At 41.9% G+C, this 23,286-nt stretch overlaps 1 long non-coding RNA gene and 1 pseudogene across 1 annotated transcript; one reads left to right on the forward strand and one right to left on the reverse strand.

Annotated features, from left to right (window-relative positions):
- Positions 1-535: 535 nt before the first annotated feature.
- LOC119912881 lies at positions 536-11,204 on the forward strand. Its single transcript, XR_005446288.1, has 3 exons — positions 536-1,059; positions 4,813-4,936; positions 10,848-11,204. It is a non-coding gene; the product is annotated as an uncharacterized LOC119912881 (long non-coding RNA).
- A 224-nt stretch (positions 11,205-11,428) lies between these two features.
- Positions 11,429-23,286, reverse strand: part of LOC119912878 — a 35,260-nt pseudogene continuing 23,402 nt past the window's right edge.

The following is a 23,286-nucleotide window of genomic DNA, read 5'->3' on the forward strand; positions in this document are numbered from 1 at the left end:
ATTCTTTACAAGAAGAGCTGAATATACTTTATAGTGAAAAAGAAAAAGGGGCATGTTTCAGATCAAGGGCAAAATGGCTGAAATTTGGAGATTTTTTTTGTTGTTGTAAAAATCATACTTTTTCTTTTTACCCTCAATCTTGCTGCTCTTTCTTTGATAAAGTATGTCCATTAATTCCTAAGATAAGTCAGGCAATAGTTGAACTATGTGAAAATAACTATCAGTGAACTGGTGGTTATCAAGCCAACACCATCCAGTAAAATACCTGGTCCTGATGTCTTGACATTTGAATTTTACAGAACTTTCTGGCCCTCATTTATCAATCTTCCGTAGAAATGGGCGTATTTTTGTGCGTGAGATTAAACTGTTAAACTGTTGCGCCTGATTTATCAATGAGAGTGTACCCTGGCATTTCAGGTGTACGCACCACCTGGTGTTGATAAATGCGGCGGCTGAAAACGTGCGTAATTTGAATGAAACGCCCCCAATTATTTAAGCTTCAGGAGGGGACTGACGGAATACGGCAAGAAATACATGGTTTGGAGCAGGAAATTATATTGTTTTGACAGATTTAAATAAAGATTAAATGTTTAGTTTCACTACTAGAGCCCATCCCCGGCATAAATAAAATATTGTGCATTTTAATATTACGAGATTTTTCTTTTGGAAACAATTTAATACTTTTTTATTTGATGATTTAAACTGGACACATTTTTGACAAAATGTTCAACGCGCTTAAAACTGGACACGAGCAGTCAGATGAGCCATAAACAGTTCAGGTCCAGCCCGAGAGCCAGTGCTGGAGTCAGGGGACCTCCGCGCGCTGTCAGCCTCGCTGGAGCGGACCAGTGCACGCTGTCATCCCCAGAGGAGGATGCGCTCATTCCGGGCCAAGAGCCTCTCGTTTAGCGTTTACTTTGATGAACGTAGGACATACGGACAGATACGGGGCGGTGTACCCCCAGCGTGCAAAGCAAGCCTTCACAATGTTTTGTCGCTTTGGGAAACTCGCCACTATACAGAAACTATTGCGCACGGACTTGGATCTGACCATCCGCGGTGAGTGCTCACTGTAACTTTTCTTTTATGTTCAGAGTGAAACATTGTCCAAACAATGATGAGCTGCACCACGTCTATACCTCCTGTTTGTGGAGCGCGTTCCGTGCAAACTAGAAGTTTTTGTTTGTTTCTAGAATTATAAATTGCCTACTTGTGGTGCTCCAAGAGATAGATTTAGCACTGCTAAAACGCCCATCAAAGTTAAATCCCAAATAAGCTCCAAGTGAAAGTATGTTGCTCTGATAAAAAGCTGCTCCATCACCTCCGGGACTGGGCTTTACGCACTGACCCAGGACTCACACATGAACAGGGATCAGCGTGCACCAGAGTCCGGGGACGCGGGGCCTTTAGCGTGGGTGTCGGTGCTCGCTGTTGCTGTCATAATATAAAGTTTGTCTTATAATAAATGCAGGGCTTTACCTTTACATTTTTTGCTCATAGCCTTTCGTTTTAAGGCACACATTTTATTAAAAGCAAACCCAAATAAAAGGCACCTAAAGCTACGATAAAATAGTCCAAATACAAATAACAGCATGTTTTGACTTTGACACCAAAATTATTGTTTGAAACGTTGTTTCTGTTACAGTGGGTCATAATATCATATCTTTTAGTTTGTCAGTGCGTTTTGTGGTGTTACGAATTGTTTTTCTGCGCATTTCCGCACTAACTGAAAACTTGCATACATGTACTCCACCTCCTGAGCTTATATTGAAATGTTGTATTTGTGAATTTAACATTTTTCATATAGGCTAAGTTAAAGAGATTCAAATAAATAGGCTTTTCTTTACAATGAATTCATTCATTTTTTTTCATATAATATTTTTTTTCGTAAATATTGTCATGTTCTTAAAGAAATATTCGACAAGAACACGTGACAAATGCTTAGTTTTCTTATTGCAAAAAAACACTTTTCCTCAACATCAATCCTAAATCTTAATACCACTGTTGTTTATTTGATACACGTATTATAGCAGTGAGTGCAGCGGTAACATCAGATCCTGTTTATGCAGGGGAGAGAGGGTAGTTCGTCAGAAAGTTGTCGCTGTATTTAAACCCTACGCGAGTTATGAAGCTCGATTTGGCCTGGAGGGTGACTTCGACCAGAGTTCACTCTGTGTCGGAGTGGAAGTGGCGAGGGTCTAGTTTCGGAAAGGCCCCGACTGTGTTGTGAAAAGTGTTTGTTTGCTTGCCAAACTTGTGCTGGCCGATTTTAACGTGATCATTTAAGTCTTGCTGGCTGCCATCACGTTAATTATTAACGGTCGGTGCAAACAGGTTACAGGTTTATTGTTGATCATGTAACATTACTGTTTGTTTAGTTATAACGTTACACTGGTTTGAGAGTTGGGGGGTGGGGGGTGACTTACATTAGTTTAAGCTGTCATTAATTGCATTGTATATCACATGGTTGTCGGAGACTTGACTTTTGAGCATCTATGGTTTATTTATTAGTTAACTAGCGGGTGACACCGGTCTCTTCTTCAAAAATGAAGGTCAAGTTCCAGGTGTGTTGGAGGTTTTAAAATATTTCTCTAAAAGGCATCAGACCTGAAGATTAACCAGAGTAAATGTGATAATTTTAACTGTGCAAAATTCTGATTAAACATCAATCAATAAGTTGTATAAAAGGTCAAAAAGTCAGTGACAGATCTTGGTATTTTGATAGATAAATCCACATTTGAGAGAGTATCTGCTAACTTCTTGCCGAAAATAGAAAAAGCAAAGACAATTTTTAATTGCTGGTTGCAAAGACACTTTACCATACAAGGTCAGGTACTATTGTTAGATATATGGTTTTTCATCTCTAATTTGTTATTTTAAAAGTCTGGTTGTCTACAATTTCTATTATCTTGTAATTATATATGTAACAAACTGCCCCTCAAACTCTCCAGTTTTTATAAACAAGCTCTTCAAGCATGGAGAATGGCTTTTTGTCAGCATGCGTGATTGGGTGAGCAGGACACAAGGCCAGGTTCAGTTCAAAGGTTTATTTAAACAAAAGGCAAGTACACTTACAGAGTCCAGGGTATTCAAAGTAAAACAAATAAACTGGTAATCCAAGAACTGGTGGGGAAGAACCGGGCAGACAAAGGACATCACAGGACAGCGCATTACAAGCAACAATGACCAGACAAGGACTGAAGAGAAACACCAAACATATACAGTATACACCAGGGACTAACAAGAAGGGCGGGAGCAACACAGGTGACAGACATGAGACTAATGAGACACAGGCAGGCAGGGAGAGAGTAGGAGAAAACAGAGAGACATCCAGGCAGAGGGATACTGGACGAACAGTCAGAACACAGGTTACAGATCAGAGGAATATAAATAAACGCACAAAGACAGAAAACCAAAGAACTACAACCAACAATGAAAACAGACTGCAGCTGGGGTTAAAGAGAACACAGAGCAGACAAGGGCAACATTACTCAGAGGTACACAGACCAAAAGTAAACACTAAGACATGAAATGAGACACAGAACTAGGAGCTAAGACACAGGTCTAACAGAGAACATAAGACCAGGAACCGAACCTCAAAACAAGAAACATGACAACTGAATAACAGAATGGAGTAGGGAACAGAGAGGGAACCGACTGGGAAACAGGACAACAATAAACATGGAACAGAACAGCAAATAAGGGAAATACCCAAACACAACAGGCTATATAACAGATACTGGACAAAGGACAACAGACAGAACCGAAATCAAAACTCAACAACTCTAAGACTACTGAACAGATCAAATTAACAAACACTGACGTACACGGACCAGGAATAAATACTAAGACATTAACACCGGACTGGGTACTAAGACATGGAACCAAAACATAAACTAAATAACAGATACCTAACTAATAAATGAATAAACTCGAAGAAATAAGTCCAGATAAATACTTGTGAGAAATGAGGGCTTGGATGCTTCTTAAAAGAATATCATAATGTTATAAAAAGCGATCTCGAAAGTTATTTTTTTCTTATAAGTGCATGGTTATATTGTCCTTTTAAAGGAAATATCCCCAATCTCTCACTTGATGGGAAAGATCTTTTTAACAGTATGTACAATAATTGCCACATCAGAAAAGTACTGATCTCTGGTTATAATGATTTTTCCAAATCGACTAAATTTCCCTGAACTCTCTGCAGAAAATATCTGATCAGGATCTAATAAATTCCTCATTCCAAATAAAATTGAAGAAGTTCTTATGGAAATTACAACAAACCTTTCTTTAATTGTACTATTTTTAAGAATTCTGAAAAGAAGTTGCTCTTTTGATTTTTCAAGTTATAAAACATTAACTCCCATATTAAAAGACATGGTCCTGTTTCTAAATTGTAATATTGACTCAATACCCATAAAGGGTTCGCTAAAAATATTGTCTTGTTGGCAAATTTCACATCCATAAGGCTAGAATGTTTCAAAGCACTCCCAATTTTCATTTGATTAGAGAAATGAGAAACAAACAAGACAAACAAATATAAAAATAAACAGCTAAATTCTGTCTATAATATGTTTAAAAAGTTTTGATGTCTTTAAAGCTTTCTTATTTTTTAATACTCTGCCCATAGAAAAATATATGTTTTTAAGGTCAATAAAATTGGCAAATTTCGCCTAAAGGTCACACATTTGCATAACTAGTTATAATTTATGTGATGCCATTGGGACTACGTTTACGGAAAGCGCTACACTAGCCTATCATATTACATTCATAATCTGGTTTCCAAATAGCTCTACTTTACACACCTTTCAGGTCCACCATCAGGCCTTATGGAAAAATCACTGACAAAAGCATAATGAAACCCACCTTTGAAGATGTGGCCATAGCAAATTTGTGTTCTTGGATCCGGGAGTTCTTCTCTATTCTGCACGTGTGGGTAAGCTAAACCACTTTCACTTTGGGTTTATAAATGAGCCTGTGGTTTCTCGGAAACAAAACGAAACTCATTGTCTTACATAAATACACATTTTGTAAAAAGTTTATATTGTAAGTAAGCAACATAAGAAAGAAAACATACTGTCCAAATGTATTTTTGCAAGCTTATGTATAAGTCTACAACAATAAATTTACAGAATATTTCAGCTAGATTTATAAAATAAATTAAAAAGGCTATATTGGGTGAACAGTGGTTTTGAAATGATTCCACGCCAACTTAATTAAATAATTAATTTAAGTAACAGAACAAACACCTTCCTTTTTGTATGTTTTTTCTTCCACCAGGATATCACTAATACTTTACTTACATGGGTCTGGTTCATCTTTATATTCAACCTCAGGAAAACACATTGTCCAGTACAGAATTGTTATCAGTGACCATCATAAACCATTGCATATTTGCACACCTGCATATGCCACCTGTTGTGTAACTTTGCTTTTGAACTCTATAATTCAGTTTTGAAGTGAGTTGAAGAGTAGATTTGTCTAGTCCTGATTTAGCAGCTGTGCATGTTATTCAATTTCACCTCACAGCAAGTTTAACCTCAGTATCAGTCATTCAAGTGTTCATGCAGAGAGAGCTCTGTATTTCAATCACCTTTAGAAAAATAAATTGAAATGAAAGTGGTAATAATAAATGAAAAATGCTGTATGAATGGTGCGCCATTTTATTTCTCTTACTGCACAGATTGTGTTTAATCTCAAAAATGGATCTTGGGGAATACTGTGGTTAATAGAGTGTTTACTGAACTGATGTGCTGATGTTCGAGCCCACAGAAACAAACAGTACCCTACATGGGAGAAGTTAGTCACTGGTGTTGTCTTTGCTTGTGCTCTAGCTTTAGCCTGTTTGTTTGTTTGCTTTTTTTTTTACTGCCTAACGGGGGGTGTGAGGGGAGAGATATACCTGGCTGCTCCTGTCAGAGATTTTGTAAGCCCACTGAAAGGGAAATGTGCACAATGTAAAACACAAAACAAGGAAAAAGGACATTGAGAGGACTTTCTCCTGCTCGGTGTGTCAGATGTTCAGTTACTCCTCTGCCTCCTTTAGCGGTAATGGTACGTGTAATAAGTGTAGTTTATTTATAGACATGGAGGCGAGGCTCAGTGATTTAGAAGTCCGGCTCCGCACCTTGGTAGATCAGTCTTTAGCTACTGTAGCTAGCCAGTCCCTGGTAGTCGGTGCGGAACGGCCTGAGTTAGCCTGTGGTAGCCGTCCCCCGGCATCCCCTGTGCAGCCAGGAAAGGGGGGCTTGGTGACTGTCCGAAGGAGGAATAGTCGTAAGCATTCAAAGTCCACGGGGCATCATCAACCTCTTCACGTTTCTAACAGTTTTTCCCCACTCAGCGACACACCCGCTGAGAAACCAACTCTGATCATTGGCAGCTCCATTTTGAGAAACGTGAAGTTAGCGAAGCCAGCGGCCATAGTTAAGTGCATCCCTGGGGCCAGAGCGGGCGACATTGAGTCTTATTTGAAACTGCTGGCTAAGGATAAACGTAAATACAGTAAGATTGTTATTCACGTCGGCGGTAATAAACTCCCGGTTACGCCAATCGGAGGTCACTAAGATTAATGTTGAGTCGGTGTGTACATATGCAAAAACAATGTCGGACACCGTAGTTTTCTCTGGACCCCTGCCAAATCTGACCAGTGATGACATGTATAGCCGCATGTCGTCATTCCGCCGCTGGTTGTCGAGGTGGTGTCCAGCAAACGATGTGGGCTTTGTTGATCATTGGCAGACTTTCTGGGGAAGACCTGGTCTGATTCGGAGAGACGGCATCCATCCCACTTGGGAAGGAGCAGCTCTCATTTCTAGAAATCTGGCCAAGTTTATTAGTGGACCAAATCCATGACAACCCAGAGTTGAGACCAGGAGGCAGAGTCGCAGTTTAACACACTTCTCTGCCCTTCTTTTTCAGCAGTTACCCACCCAAAACCCTACGCAGAGTCGCAGTCTAACACACTTGTCTGCTCTTCCATTTCAGGAGTTACTTAGTGAAAATCCTATAGTGACGGTGTCTGCCCCCCGGCCATTGAAATTATTTAAAAAGGTAAACAGAAGAGGAGCTGTGCATAAAAACCTCCATAAAAATTAAAACCACAAGAGCAATAGTGCAAACGAATAGGAGAGTTAAATGTGGACTCTTGAACATCAGATCTCTCTCTTCTAAAGGTGTACTAGTAAATGAACTAATATCAGATTATGATATTGATTTATTTTGTCTTACTGAAACCTGGCTGGGTGATGGAGAATATGTTAGCCTAAATGAATCCACCCCTCCCAGTCATATTAATACTCACATTCCTCGAGGCACAGGCCGAGGAGGTGGAGTTGCAGCTATCTTTGACTCTAGCCTACTAATCAGCTCTAAACCTAAACTAAACTATAACTCATTTGAAAGTCTTGTTCTTAGTCTTTCGCACCCAAGTTGGAAATCACTGCAACCAATTCTTTTTGTTATAGTGTACCGAGCACCTGGCCCGTATTCTGAATTCTTATCTGAATTTGCAGAGTTTTTGTCAACTTTAGTCCTTAAAACGGACAAAGTTATTATTGTAGGGATTTTAATATTCATGTGGATGTTGAGAATGACAGCTTCAGTACTGCGTTTATCTCTTGTTAGATTCCATCGGCTTCTCTCAGAGAGTTCATGAACCGACTCACTGTTTTAACCACACCCTCGACCTTGTTTTGGTGTATGGTATTGAAATTGAACATTTAGTGGTGTTCCCACAGAATCCCTCTTTATCCGACCACTGTTTGATAACTTTTGAGTTTGTATTGCTGAACTACTCGCCATTTGGCAAAAATTTCTATACAAGATGTCTGTCTGATAGTGCTATAGCTAAATTTAAGGATGCGATTCCATCAGCTCTAAATACATTATCTAGTCACAAAGTAACGGAGGACTCCTATGCTAATTTCAGTCCCTCCCAAATCGATCATCTTGTTGATAGTGCTGCAGGCTCGCTGCGAATGACACTCGACTCTGTAGCCCCTCTAAAAAAGAAAATACTAAAACAAAGACGGTTAGCTCCATGGTATAATACTGAAACTCGCAAATTAAAGCAAATATCACGGAAACTTGAGAGGAATTGGCGTTCCACCAAAGTGGAAAATTCTCGTTTAATTTGGCAAGATAGTCAGCGTACTACTCGTCATTAATAGAGGAAAATAGGAACAACCCCAGGTTTCTTTTCAGCACTGTAGCCAGGCTGACAGAGAGTCACAGCTCTATTGAGCCAAGTATTCCCATAGCTCTCAGTAGTTACGATTTCATGAGCTTCTTTAATGATAAAATTCTAGCTATTAGAGACAAAATTCACCAAGACCTGCCCTCAATTGGCACCGACTTATCTCTTAACTCAGGAACCTTAGAAACAGCTGTAGAACCAGATACATGTTTAGACTGTTTTGCTTCCCTCAATCTTTACCAACTAACTTCAATAATTTCTTCATCTAAACCATCAACCTGCCTCTTAGACCCCATCCCAACTAGGCTGCTTAAAGATGTTTTACCCTTAGTCAGCAATCTATACTAGATATGATCAATCTATCTTTATCAACAGGCTATGTACCACAGTACTTTAAAGTAGCTGTAATTAAACCTCTTCTGAAAAAGCCCAAACTTGATCCGGATGTTTTAGCCAACTATAGACCTATATCTAACCTTCCATTTCTCTCTAAGGTTCTGGAGAAAGCAGTTGCTAAACAGCTGTATGACTTTCTACAGAGCAATAGTTTATTTGAGGATTTTCAGTCAGGATTTAGAGCTCATCATAGCACAGAGACAGCACTGGTGAAAATTACTAATGACCTCCTTATTGCATCAGACAAAGGACTTGTCTCTGTACTGGTTTTATTAGATCTTAGTGCTGCATTTGATACCATTGACCATCAGATCCTATTGCAGAGACTGGAATATTTCATTGGCATTAAAGGAACCACTCTAAGCTGGTTTAAGTCCTATTTATCAGATCGATTTCAGTTTGTACATGTTAACGATGAGTCCTCCATGCACGCCAAAGTTACTCATGGAGTTCCTCAAGGATCTGTCCTTGGACCAATCCTCTTCACTTTATATATGCTTCCTTTAGGCAATATTATCAGGAAACATTCCATAAGCTTTCATTGTTATGCAGATGATACTCAGTTATATCTATCGATTAAGCCAGATGAAACTCATCAGTTAGCTAAACTTCAAATGTGCCTTCAGGATGTTAAAACCTGGATGACCTGTAATTTTCTCATGTTAAACTCAGATAAAACTGAAGTTATTGCTCTGGGGCCTAAGCACCTCCGTGACGCATTATCTAAAGATATAGTTTCCCTGGATGGCATCGCCTTGGCCTCCAGCACCACTGTGAGGAATCTTGGAGTTATCTTTGATCAGGACATGTCGTTTAAGTCTCACATTAAGCAAATTTCAAGGGCCGCCTTTTTTCACCTACGTAATATTGCGAAAATCAGGAACATCCTGTCGAAAAATGATGCAGAAAAACTAGTCCATGCATTTGTTACTTCTAGGCTGGATTACTGCAATTCCTTATTATCAGGCTGCTCGAAAAAGTCCATTAAGACTCTTCAGCTGATCCAGAATGCTGCAGCACGTGTTCTGACAGGAACCAGGAAAAGAGATCACATTTCTCCTGTTTTAGCTTCTTTGCATTGGCTTCCAGTAAAGTCTAGAATAGAATTTAAAATCATTCTTCTCACCTACAAAGCTCTTAATGGTCAGGCACCATCTTATCTTAAAGAGCTCATAGTACCTTACTACCCCACCAGAGCACTGCGCTCCCAGAATGCAGGGTTACTTGTGGTTCCTAGAGTCTCCAAAAGTAGACTAGGAGCCAGAGCGTTCAGCTATCAAGCTCCTCTCCTGTGGAACCAGGTTCCAGTTTGGGTTCAGGAGGCAGACATCATCTCCACATTTAAGAGTAGGCTTAAGACTTTCTTCTTTGATAAAGCTTATAGTTAGGGCTGGCTCAGGTAGTCCTGAACCATCCCTTAGTTATGCTGCTATAGGCCTAGACTGCCGGGGGATTTCCCATGATGCACTGAGCTCCTCTCTCCTCTACTTTCTCTCCCTCTGTATGCAACCTTATCCCATTATTGCATGTTACTAACACAACTTCTCCCCTTTCTGGTAGTCTTCTGCTTTCTCGTCCCTCTCCTCTCTCCTCCTATCACTTCCTGCAGGTTTTCTGGCTCTGGAGCTGTGGAGTCTGGATCTGTGGCTGCGGGTCACCTGCTGCCCCCGTGTTCCTGCTCGACACCCTCTGCTGCAACGACTATTGTTGCTAGTCTTATTGTTATTATTGTTATTATAATCATTAACATTACGATGGTTATCATTAACACTATTATAAATATCTGTACCATTTTTCATTTAGTTTATAGCAACATTACCTTCACTGTCTGTACCTCTGTGTGTATATTGTGTTCTCTCTCTCTCTCTCTCTCACCCCAACCGGTCGAGGCAGATGGCCGCCCACCCTGAGCCATGGTTCTGCTCGAGGTTTCTGCCTCTTAAAAGGAAGTTTTTCCTTGCCTCTGTTGCCTAGTGCTTGCTCTTGGTGGGAACTGTTGGGCTTCTGTAAATATCATCACAGAGTACGGTCTAGACCTGCTCTTTTATGAAAAGCGCTGTGAGATAACTGTTGTTGTGATTTGGCGCTATATAAATAAAATTGAATTGAATTAGAACCTCTTTACTCACTCCTGTGGATAAGGAGACAGGGAGGAGTTGTGAACCTCACCTCAGCTACAATGACACCACTGGAGGTTAAAACAGAAACAAGGTATTTAGTTTGGTCTGCTCTTTTCCCTTGTCTATTTTATAAGCTAACACTGGAGGGCGCCATCGTGACAGGGAACTGGATGTGTGAAGAAAAATACCAAACTGCGAGGCAGGACAGAGACAGACACTCAACGTCTGGAAGAGGACAAAACTGTACATTTTTATGTGTAAGAAACAAACAGATAAAATATTTGCAAATATTAAGTCTCTTGTTTGTTTTTCTTTTTTTTGGAGTGAATGAATGCTTATTTTGTGTCAACAAAAGACAACAGGTGCAGTTTGCCAAAAAAAAGGCCACTAACTTGGTTTCAAATTAGTTGTGTCAGGTCAGTGGTACATGGAAGCACATGATTAACACCCCACAATGGCAAACACACAGAACCAGTGACACTTAAACACTCACTATATATACTACAAACCTTCAGCTTGGTCTCCATTGAGAAGTTGCACCTGTTGTCTTGTTTTTACATTCTTTGTTGAATTTAGAAACCCAAGACTTGAGATGAAGAAAAATGTTAAATAATGGAATTCAAAAAAGATTATTATTTTAAAAAGTATAGTAAATCTATAAAAATGTATGCTGTGATTCTGATCTGAGAAACATTAAAGACATTCATAGCCAGTCTGCTGATTTTTTTCTCTTTATTGAATCAGTTAACACAAGGAAGTAATGTGTACATGTTGACAACACCACATATGGAATGAATGAATTTTTCACTCTTGAAATTAAAAAAGGGATCCCAAATTCTGAGTTAACAAAATCACAAATTATGCTAAATTAGATTTTAAAAAATCATGTGTAGCGTACAGAATGATCTCTTAGTTCATTGAAAATGTAAGTATTTTGCATCAGATACTTCACAGAAAAAAAAAACAAATTCCAAGTACACAATTGCACATCATATTTAATAAGATAGGGCAGCACGGTGGTCCAGTGGATGGCAATGTGGCCTCACAGCAAGAAGGTTGCGGGTTCTCCCACCATCCAAAGTCATGCACACTAGGTTAATTGGTGACCCTAAATTGTCCTTAGGTGTGAGTGTAACTGGTTGTTTGTCTAGGTGTGGCCCTGTACTTTGACTCAATGTCTCCAAAAGTATTTAGAAATATCCTCATGATCCTAAATATAGAGTTAAAGCATTATTTTTATGAAACATGTTAAATGCCATCTCAGGTAAAGGTGAACACCAGTCAGATTTTCTTATATTTCCCATTTATAAGCTGGCAAATCTCTGTGTGTACTGGTAAAATCTTCAGCCCTGTCATCTTGTATACAGCATGTTACTATATCGTATAAAACAAGTGAGATTTAAATACCACGAGGAGGATGAATGTAATATGTGCACCTCTGTAACCACAAAGCATGTGTTCTCTCACTTCATGTTAAACGACTCTTTGAGGCTCGCTTCTGCTTGTTTATGTGTGATTGTTTTCCAAATTTCAGGAATATCAGCAGGCTCTGCATTATATGCTTCAGCAAACTCCTTGTTGAACTTTGCCAGTACATATTTCCAGTAGTCTGATGCCTCTAAGCTTACATCTGACTGGATTATCCAGTCTGGGAAAATTTCTCTGTAGTCCTTGTAAGGGTGCCATTCACCTTTTGTAGCATCACAGCAAAAACGTGCCTCACTGTTCACCAAGGACGAGCATATGTCAATGACAAGTTTTTTTGTCCCATCCCACCCTGAATCTACCCAGACCCTCTGGACGATGTAGTTTAGCAAAGTGCTCTCCATGTTTACTTGCTCCTGCGTCACAAGGAGCTTTGCAGAATGGACACTGTTGCCCACATCCAATCACCTGGGTGAAAAGCTCGTTCTGGGGCTTCACATGAAGATTTTTCAGTTTCATTTGGATGGTTTCTGTTTTAAACTTCTCTGTAAGAGCCTGTGCCATGTCCTTCACACACTCAGTGAGCCAGTGAGCAAACTGTTCCTGGTCGGCATTGTTCATGAACATGAAAGCACCAAGAGCATACTGGGAAATGACCAGTTTATCACCAAGTTCTTGGCAGACATCTTCAACAAATGTCTTCACGTTACCACTCTTTTCTGTTTTAGCTTTGTTGATAGCATCATTTATGCTGCTGATACTTGACAGAACATGTCGATCCTCAAACTCAAAAACTTTATCACCCTTTGAAAAGTGTTCCTCTATTTGTTTGTGTGTCCATTTCTTTACATGATCCTCATAGGAGCAAATGTAGCTCTTATAGTTTTCAAAGTCATCCTTTGAGAGCAGATCCAGTAAAACTGAATACTGGAAGAACATTCGTGTGCTGAACTGGAACCTTGTCAGCATTTCACCAATAATATCAGGACCCAATGAACGGTTGACAAAGTCTTCGACTGCAGGCCTCAAGCAGCGGCTTGTGAATTCTTCTGCCTTCTTCTGGCACTGGTCTCGTTCATGGAACACATCTTTGAAATCAGCACAAAACTTTTCTTTGTTTTGATTCAGACATTCGTAGGGATCATTAGCATGTATGAAATCTTCATGCATTTTCTGAAACTGTCTGGCTGCAACTCCACAGATGTGCTGTTTTAGAGAAACTTCAAACTCAGTGGTCTTAACACTCTGACTGTTCTGCAGCCGCTCATCAATCATGTGTAGGATCTCCTGGATGTAAGTGTCATGGTAATTGTTTTTCCTTTCCATTTTTTCAGTCACAAACTGTGTGCAAGCATCTATGATGCTGTCAGCCATGTTCTGTGAAGCCATTACATGATCTTTAATGTTGAACCACTTGCAGGCTTTGTGTTTTAACTGGTTGCAAAATCCTTCCACTGTATATTTGAAAGGCATCAGTCCACAATCTTTCAGCCTTTTTTGACTTAATAATTGACATACACGACTCCCCTTACGTGATAGATTATCCCTGAGGAAGTGGTCCACATTTGTGAAGACATTTGTGGCCTTCTGTTGAGGAAAAGATAGTTCATTCACCATACTTCTCCACATCTTATCAAATTCTTGATCTAGTTCTTTGTCTGACATCTGGACTTTTTCCCCCCGACATTCCTCAATCAGCTGACGCACTCTCCCCTCTAATTCTTTTGTGTGGTTTTTCTTGATTCTGTCAAGTTCTGTCATTCCCTGTCTGATGTCAGTTGCTGCTGTGAGCTGATTATATACAGAGCTCTCCATTTCTCGACGAAGGCTCTTTGCACTGATTGAGAATTCCTCTCTGTATCCTTCAACTAGATACACATGACCCTCTGTTTGCTCAAAGTACTGTTTTAAATTTCCAAGAATTTTTGTCTCCCATTTAGTCAGCTCTGTGCAAGCTTCACTTTTCAAAAGAGTGAGAAGTTCTTTCATGTCAGATAACTCAGATTTCACAGCAACTGTGCCAAAATTTGAAATTCTTGTTTCAGCATTTGTAACCCATGTGTACATTTCTTTTTTGAATTCCCATTCCCATTTGTTGAACTCTGTGCACAGCCTCATGTATGCATCAGCCACTAGGCTGTTTCTGAAACTGAAGATGAAGTTTTCATGCTTTACTGCATTCCACAGGCTTTCCATCCACTCTGTAAACTCCATGATATTATTAGCAGATGACTCACACCTTCCCAAAATTTGGATGATGTTCTTCTTGAGCTCATAAACGGCCTCACTGTACCCTGCATTGACTGGTGCCATTGGTGGGTTTCCATTCCAGAGTCCAGGAATGTACCAGTTCCCAGTGTCAGGACTGTACTCCATCACATCAGTGAAGCTCTTGTTCTCCTCTTTCTTTTCCATCTTGGCTGCTGCCTGGGTCATCTCGTTTAGCTGCTGCAAGAGCAGTTTCCTGTCTCGTAAGTTCTTGTCATGGGCTGAAACATCTGACACATTCTGGTGAACAAACTGACATTTGGGCTTTTTGCCCACCTCTTTCATCCTGAGAAAAGCATGCACAACTATTTGTAGGATGTCCTTCATTTCTGTTGAATTCTCCATTGCAATATTGATGATGGTGATATCACTCAGCCCCACAACAAGTGTTGCAAGCTCGTTGTCGTGCTCATGGCTATTGTCCAGTTGAGCAAGCTCTGGTGACTTTAAGCCCTCAGTGTCAATGATCACCATGAAGTCACAGTTGAGTTCTTTTTTGACATCTTCATTGATTCTGATCAGCAACATAAACACACCTCGAGTGCATCGACCACTGCTGACTGCAAACTGCACTCCAAACATGGTGTTGAGGAGAGTGGACTTTCCTGTGCTCTGAACTCCAAGAACTGTGACTACCAGTATCTTGCTCTTAGGAGACACCAAGTCATTGAGCTGAGAGAGAACGTCACTCACCCATCTGAGAGGTATGTTGGATGCATCTCCATCTACAAGCTCAAGGGGAAATCCATCAAGCATCAATTCAGCACATAGTTTGGGAAGATGCTGTAATTGTTGACGTGATGGGTCTGTTTCTGGAAGGGAAACTGAAGCTTCATAGATCTGACCCATTTCACGGAAGAAGTGTTCAGTCCCCAGTGAGCTGTTGGAAAGTTGCCTGTCAATTTCTTTGATCTCCTCTTTGTTCTCAGAATTTTCGCATTTCTTTTTGTACTGCTCCCTGAGGCCAGACAGTTTTTCTCGAGACAGGTTATCGAGGTTCATTCGCATCCATTTCAGGAAATAGCTCCTCTCTATCCCTGGACTTGATATTGCGTTGATGAAACATGTCATAGCGTTTGACATGTCACAAGAGTTCTGTTTTTCCCGAAGTTTTCTTTTCTGTACCTGAAGATTACTTTTGTACTTTTCATGTTTTCAGACCCAACTTTTCGAAGGCGAAATTCTTCCTTCTCTAAGACAGTCAGTTCCTTCCATATTTGGCCCTGCAAGGGAAGCTGAGCTTCTTTGTATTTAAGGGTGTCTTGAATTTCTGCAGTGATGGCATCTGCATTTTTCTTGGCAGTCTGGCACTCTGCACAGTCCTCATCCACCAAGATACCCAATTCAAGGGCAATGTCAGCCATCTGCTCAATCCCCATCTTCATCTTTGTGTTCTCAACTACATTGCTGACGGTTTTCTGCAGATGTTTGATGAAGTCTGCATCATTCATGTGCTTAGCCTTCAAAATGATGTTGCTGTTAGTCAAACCCGACTTGGTTGCTACCTTTTTTAGAGCATCTAAACTGAAGCTCTGGCTTTGATGGTTGCCCACTAAGAAGATCTGTGCCTTGTGGTGTTGGTTGATAAGCAGCTCGCACTCAGAGTCCAAATTGTCAAAGAACACAAACACTGCTGCAGATGTCTGACACAAAAAAGAAAACTGTGTTTCAAATGAAGCAATGTCCCCACGAAGGTTAGCTACAGCTACTGGCTCACTGAAAACATCCATGTTTTTGTTCCCACAAGGAAGGTACCAAGTAACTTCAGTCAATCCATTGGATATTCTCCTTCGACTGTCACCACACTCCATGTTACGGTGAATAAAGGTGTCATGGTACTGCTGAGAATTGCTCAGAAGCTTATTGAGGGTCTCAGACTTGGACAAGGAGCACTCACCCAGTCTCACAAAAGATATCATTGGAAGTTCAGAGACAACAATCCTGTCTTCAATAAAACCCTTGGACTCTGAAAGTGACTGAGGTCTGTACTTTTTAACAATGTCTCTCATCGCCCAAAGCATGAGTGTGCACTGCTTTGTGTCACAATTAGGAAGCAGCAGAGGCACAGAAAACTGACACATAGACATTTTGAGTGCCATTTCCTGCCGTACAAAACCGTCAGAACACAGAAAGAGAGCAGTATTATGTCAAGGGGGTTTAGCACATCACCTGAATGTAGACTATCAAACAGACCATCAAGATCTAACTCTTTCTTTCCTGAAGCAGCCTCACAGGTTGATTTACATACTGATGTACATTTCACATTTCTAGCTGTCACATTAACCATCATCAGTTTCTTTAGAAAGTACCCTGGAAGATCTGAAAAACACTTGGCAGGCTCATCAGTAATGGTCCTCTCTTCAATCTGAAGGACTGTGCCCAGGGATAGCTTCTCTGTGAAGTGGTGCTCCAACCCCAGATCCTCCAATAAGCTCTCCAGTTGTGTCTCTGTGGATATGAACACGTGTGTTATTTCAAATCAATCATAGATGTTTTAATAAAACATGGATCCAAAGTTAAGTGACACATAGAGAAAAATCATGTATGCTGAAATGTCTGGTAATGCTGCACAATGTAAATTTTTTCATCTTGCCTTTGCATTTAAGCTGAAGTTAGCTGCACCTAAATTCAGAAAATATGTGTTTCTGTTGTTTGTTTGTTTTTCAACTTCTGTTCCCAATATACAACAGTAAACCACTGCTTCAAAATTCTATTTCATATATATTGCATATATAAACGTAAGGTTGAAGTACTCATAAGCTACAGATTGGTTGGAATTTAATTTAATGAACCATTTGCAGTTTCTTTTTCTACAGATAAACCCAGTTATTCCTAAATTCTTCTTCTTTTTAGAAGTGGCAGAGATATTGATGTACTCTATGTAAAAGCACTAAATTACACAATAGAAACATCATCAGTTTTTGTTGCCCCACAGCAGGGGCTTAAAGATAAAATGTTGGTCAGTCATTTGGGTAATTAAAAACAACAAAACTCCCGGGTCGCAGCAATATGTTTAATGTTACCAGGGGCGGACTGGCCATTGGCAGTTTGGGAACAATCCCGAATGGTCGGTGTTCAAGTGCAAGTTTTTATCTTTCAATTTCTTATGTTCAACTTTAAATTAGCTGCAACCACGCTGGCCGGCTCATCAGCTGCAGGAAATGCTGTCTGTGTTTATCAGACTGGGCCAAACCAACAGCCTACTTTCAATATTGAGGGGGGTTACGGGCGGCCCCTTCCAACTTGGACCGATCCTTGTTTTTGCTGAAGTCTGATTGGCCAATCTAAGGAGTTTAATTTCCATCTGAGACAATTTTGATCTCAATACATTTTGTCAGGCTGAACTCAGCCCAAGGTTGTGTGACAAGCACAACAGAGCAGGTAAATATTTTGAAAAGAAAGAAAGAGGAAAAAGAAATGTGTGGTACCGAAAAAATATGAATTAAGAATTAAAAATTAAGACAATGGAAACAGAATAGGGACAGAATAGTGACAAGGACAGGTAGGGTTGGGTAGGCAATTATCCATAGATTAGAAAATGGATTGCACTCACATAAAATGCCTCTCGATCTAATTTTCAGTCCCAGTACATCCCTGAATATTACAGTAGGTGAATGGTGGAGGCTACGCTGTTGAAAGACTTGAGTGTAGATTTATTTCTGAAAGAGTGAGGGAGTTCTAGGAAACAATCTTTCCTCACTAGTTCATCACTTCAAAATATTCTCTAACATCGCCTACAGCAGCTAACGCTGCACATTGCTAAATTAACCACAAAACTAATGTAACCGAGCGGTTATTAGTTCGCCTACACGTTTTATGTGGCTACCAAAATAACAACACGGAGGTTCCGTTGTCTGAACCAAGACGGGACATCTTTATTTATTTTTCTTCATCTCTTGCACATTGTTGAACCGGAACAGCATCACAAATTCCGTTTCTCCCCCACTTCAAAATAAAAGCATCTACTCAACAAAGTAGCTTACATACCTCCCCCCTTACAAAAAGAAACGTCCTCGTTTCAGCAACACCACTAACAACAACAAACATGTTAACAGCAGCAGTCACTTGGTTGCCAAAACACACCCCAACATAAAATTTGACATGACACAGGAAACAATATAATGCATGGCACGCACACAAAAAAACACAGTCCCAGCAAAGTATGCCCCACTAATCTCTACCGTATACCAGAGGTGGCTGATACACACTAGCGGATCGACACACCCAAGCGAAATGAACCACACCAGTGAGGGAATGCATTAACCCACATAACCTCAGTACATTATGGCACTGCAACATGGAACCGCACTAACAGGTGAAAACCATTACTGATAAGTGACAAAGTCCTGGAAACGAACCGGCCGGTTCACCACTCTGCCGGCACGAGAAACAGTTCGCTGTGGTTTACCGGAGTCTCTAACATAAACAGTCCCAGAACCACCAGTGGCCAGAAGCTCCTCCGCCCCACTCCCCACATCCAGCAGCCTCTCATCCAACAGCGAGGGAACATGAAGAGGAGCCGGGGGGCTACACGAAGAACTCGGTGGCCTCAGTAGAGTGTAGGGTTTCAGTCTATCATAATGGACCACCTGCTCCTGTCCAGCAGCGGTCAGATGATCTCCAATACGATAGGTGACGCATCCAAGGTGTCATCCACTCTGGGGAGGGGGTGAGAGTCTTTAATAGTGATGCAGTTCAGGCGGCGGTAGTCAATCTCCACTCACCATTTTTCTTTCTTACTAGGACGACAGGTGAGGCCCAGGGACTACAGCTCTCCTCAATTACCCCATTGGCTAACAAGGCTGCCACCTGGCGGCCCATCTCTTCCCTCTTCTCTGGCGAGGTCCAGTATGCACGCTGACGCAGGGGAGGGTGATCACAAGTTTTAATGTGATGTCTGACGAGTGTGCATTTGCCAGGCACCCCATTTGAAGTGCTAAATATCCCCTTGTATTCCGCCAGCAACAAACACTAGCCTTCTGTTGCAGACTGGCCGAAGATTCTTCCAGCGACACCAAGGGCACCACAGTCGGCGGAACAGCAGGGGCAGTCTCCACCGGGACCACTGGGTGCGACACCAGCTCCGAGTCGTCCACCGAAAAAAAATCCCCCAAATGCATGCCTTCTCGCAGTATAACGTCCTTATCAGTAGGATTCAACACGCGGGCTGTGGTCACCCCGTCCTTCACCACTGTCACTGTGTGAGCCACCACACACTCACTTTTAGTCTGGAGGTTGGGCGCCAAGTAGCCCACAAAGTCAGGGAGCTGATCCACAGGCCCGGGCGGGGATACAGTCACGGGCACCAGCTTCTCGCTGAGGGGGGGGCAATGTCACAGCAGTTGCAATAGAAATGTTACAACACTCAGGGATCAAATCTTTGGCACTCAGAAGGGGAATTACAGTGTCTTTCAGTAGCAGTCTGCCTCGAGCAAAATCCAAAAGGGCGTGGTTTGAGGCGAGAAAGTCCAGGCCTAATAGTCCCGCTTGTGTGGACTCTCTAAGCACATAGAACACCTGCTGCCAAGATTCACCTCCCAGGTGCAGAGTAGCGGTTACAGTGCCCAAGGTGTCGAGCATCTGGCCATTTACAGCACGAGCAGCAATAAAGTCAGTGTTCAAAGGCCGCTTACGCAGTGCCGGAAAAGCCATGCGCAACTCTGCACTGATGAACGACTCTGTTGATCCTGAGTCCACCAACATGTTGACTTCCATGCCTTCAATGTTTCCCCTCACGTATGAGGTGTGCCGCTGCTCTGTTGTGCCCCGAATCTGCGCATTGCTTGTAGAGGGGACAAATATTTCACTCACCATTGGGCCCGTAGATACGGTAGCTGGTGTTTGGGCCGCAACATCAGCTACATCTCTTTTCCCGACTGGTTGGCTGGGTCTTCCCTCTTGGGGGAGAGAAAACGCACTCCACGCCTCCTCTGTGGTTCCTCATCAAAAGGACCCCTAGCAGATTGGGGACTCCGCCACGTTGGAGAGGCTGCTCGGTTATTGCAGGGCACCCGGGCATCCCACCTTTCCTCGGGTCCCCACACAGCTCTCCGTTCACGCCAGCCGCGGTCAGGTGAACGCCCTCTCCGATCATCTCTGGGGCGACGTAAATGACAGCCCTGCTCCCCACAAGCACACTGACACTGACCTTCTCGTCCTGGTGGGGAGGTTCTCAGCCTGCCTCTCCCGTCACTGGATCTCAGTCGGTTATTTTCCTCTGCCAGATGTCTCATTTCCATCCTCATCTCCCTCATTTCTTCATGAAGTCCGTCCATAGCTCTCTACAAACCACCTCCATCCGATATGGAATGCACCATAGCAGCTGCACCACCCCCAGCAGGGGGCTGCTGTACGCACGTGTTGACATAGTCGATCTTTAACGTCTCTCTGGCCACTTCACAACGGCCAGCAATGACCAGAGCCTCTTCCAGATCAGTAGCCCCCTGTTAGTGACATTTGGCCCTCAAAGTCGGATCAAGTCCAGCCAGAAACCTGCGAAATTTCTCCTCCTTCTGAGCTATGTCACCATAGCCAGGGAACGCTTCTTGAACTAGCTTGCTTATTTCTGCTGCATATAATTCCAAACTCTCACCTGAAGCACGTGGACGAGCAGAGAGGTTAGCCCGAAAACAGTCCAGAAAATGTCTTTGTCCAAATGCTTCCTGCAACCTCTCCTTCACTGCAGAATAGTCGGCCTGAACAGCCGCTGGTAGGCTATCCCACAAGAGAAAAGCAGCTTTGGTCAGTCGCGTCGGCAAAATCCTCGCCAGTTCGTAATCACAGTCGCCTCCAACGCCGCCGACCAGCGCCTTCACAGCGACCTCATATTGCCTGGCCCAGCAGGGAAAGCTTTGTTTCTCCTCTCCCGCGAAGGGCGGCGGCAGTTCAATCCTCACATTGCCTGCAAATGGCCTTTCCCTACGCTGCTCTCTGCAGTCCAGGGGGTCCTCGTCATGCTTCCACGTCTTGCCGCGTGTTATTGTCTTCATGCATTTAATTCCTGCCTACCCTCACTACCTACTACAACCGCCTGGCGAAACCGTGGCATGAACTCCCCGACTCGTGCTAGCCTAACACTGTACAAAGTGAAGCTACGCGCATGTTAGCAGTGGCTAACATGAGCTAACTAGCTGAAACTTTCACAAACTACCTCGACAGTCTCACAAACTACACTTTGTCTTCGGCGGACGTCATAGCAAAACGGCCACCGCTGCCACCAATGTAACCAAGCGGTTATTAGTTCGCCTACACGTTTTATGTGGCTACCAAAATAACAACACGGAGGTTCCGTTGTCTGAACCAAGACGGGACATCTTTATTTATTTTTCTTCATCTCTTGCACATTGTTGAACCGGAACAGCATCACAACTTCCGTTTCTCCCCCACTTCAAAATAAAAGCCTCTACTCAACAAAGTAGCTTACACTAGCATTAGCTAATGCTTATCAGTGGAAGAGTGCTAATGTTAACTAATCAACACATTCTCACTCCCGACTTGGTCAAGGCCCTTTGCCGTCGCCTTTTAACGACCTGGGTACCCCTTTTATTGACGTTTAGGGCTCCTTGGTCAAGTTAGCAACACTTAGCAACAACGAATATACAACTTCTGGTAAAGTTAGCAACAATAAATATGTAACGTCTGGTTAGACTTTCAAAATAAAACACTAGCGTTTCCAAACATCACCATTTTGAAACGGGGCGTTATTAAAGTCGTGAAACATTGCAGTTTGGTTAGGTTTAGGCACAAAAACTACTTGGTTGGGTTTAAGCAACAAAACTACTCGGTTAAGGTTAGGAAAATATCATGGTTTAGGTTAAAATAATTATGCAAGTCAGTTAACATGTAAGTTAACTAATGTCACTTATGTCAATTTACATAACTCACATAAAAATCTTAAATGTTGACTTTTTGTTTCACATAGGACATGAACCCCGGTCCCCCGGTTCAAAGTCGGGGTTCTGGACCTCCATCCAACCCAACAACCGTGTTAAATATCATACACCTACTTTTACCATCAAAAACTGACACTACAGGGCTTCCCCCAATGCGTTGAACAATGACGGTAAAGAGATCCCCAGTTACAACCTGACCACGATGGCTCTTGACCATGCGTCCATATGTGACCAGTCAGGTCAGGTTCAACATAGGCCTACTCAGAGTTGATTGAACTAATTCAGATCAGCTGATCTGGAACTGAAAACTCAGACTTTCCCACCTCAGACTCAGTCAACTCAGAGCTCAGGGATAAGCTCAGAGTTTGTTAAACCTGCTTGCTAAAACAGGCCTCATGTACAAATGCAGCCTATGCACAAAAAGGTTACCTAAGCTGGTTTTCACGTAGACGTGGGATGTATAAAATCAACGTGACGTGAGAATGTGCGGGCCGTGACGCAAACTCTTGAGCTGCCGTGAGAATATGCGGACCCTCGCCAACTTTTCTGGCTGTGTCAGTGAACTCCAAAGTGCCAAAACTCACCAAATGTTTCAAAATAGCGTTTTGAAACAAAAGCGACTGTGCAGATGTCAATGAAGTAGTCAATTGAAAAACTAATTATGAATACACAATAAAAGTTTGATCATGTTTGTATGTTGTGGTTTAATATCATAATAAAATTGAATGTGAGAGGATAGATGATGATGGCTCTCACAGATTTAATTTCACTTCATATAACACATTATCACTTTATCATTAAACATTTAAACCAGCAGTGTTATTTGTGCTTGCGCTAGTGAGCCACAACTATTCCATACTGCACCTTTCAATTGTAAATAGGCCTAAATAAAATAAGTCAAATTAGTGCCAATCTTAAATCAATGTCCACTAACGCACTGAGACGCCGCGGTGTGCACAAACAGATCTGCATTCTCACCTCAACTCAC

The sequence above is a fragment of the Micropterus salmoides genome, unplaced genomic scaffold, assembly GCF_014851395.1.
Source record: "Micropterus salmoides isolate LMB-PRFRI ecotype aquatic unplaced genomic scaffold, ASM1485139v1 Ms_hic_scaffold_2, whole genome shotgun sequence".
Taxonomy (NCBI): domain Eukaryota; kingdom Metazoa; phylum Chordata; class Actinopteri; order Centrarchiformes; family Centrarchidae; genus Micropterus; species Micropterus salmoides.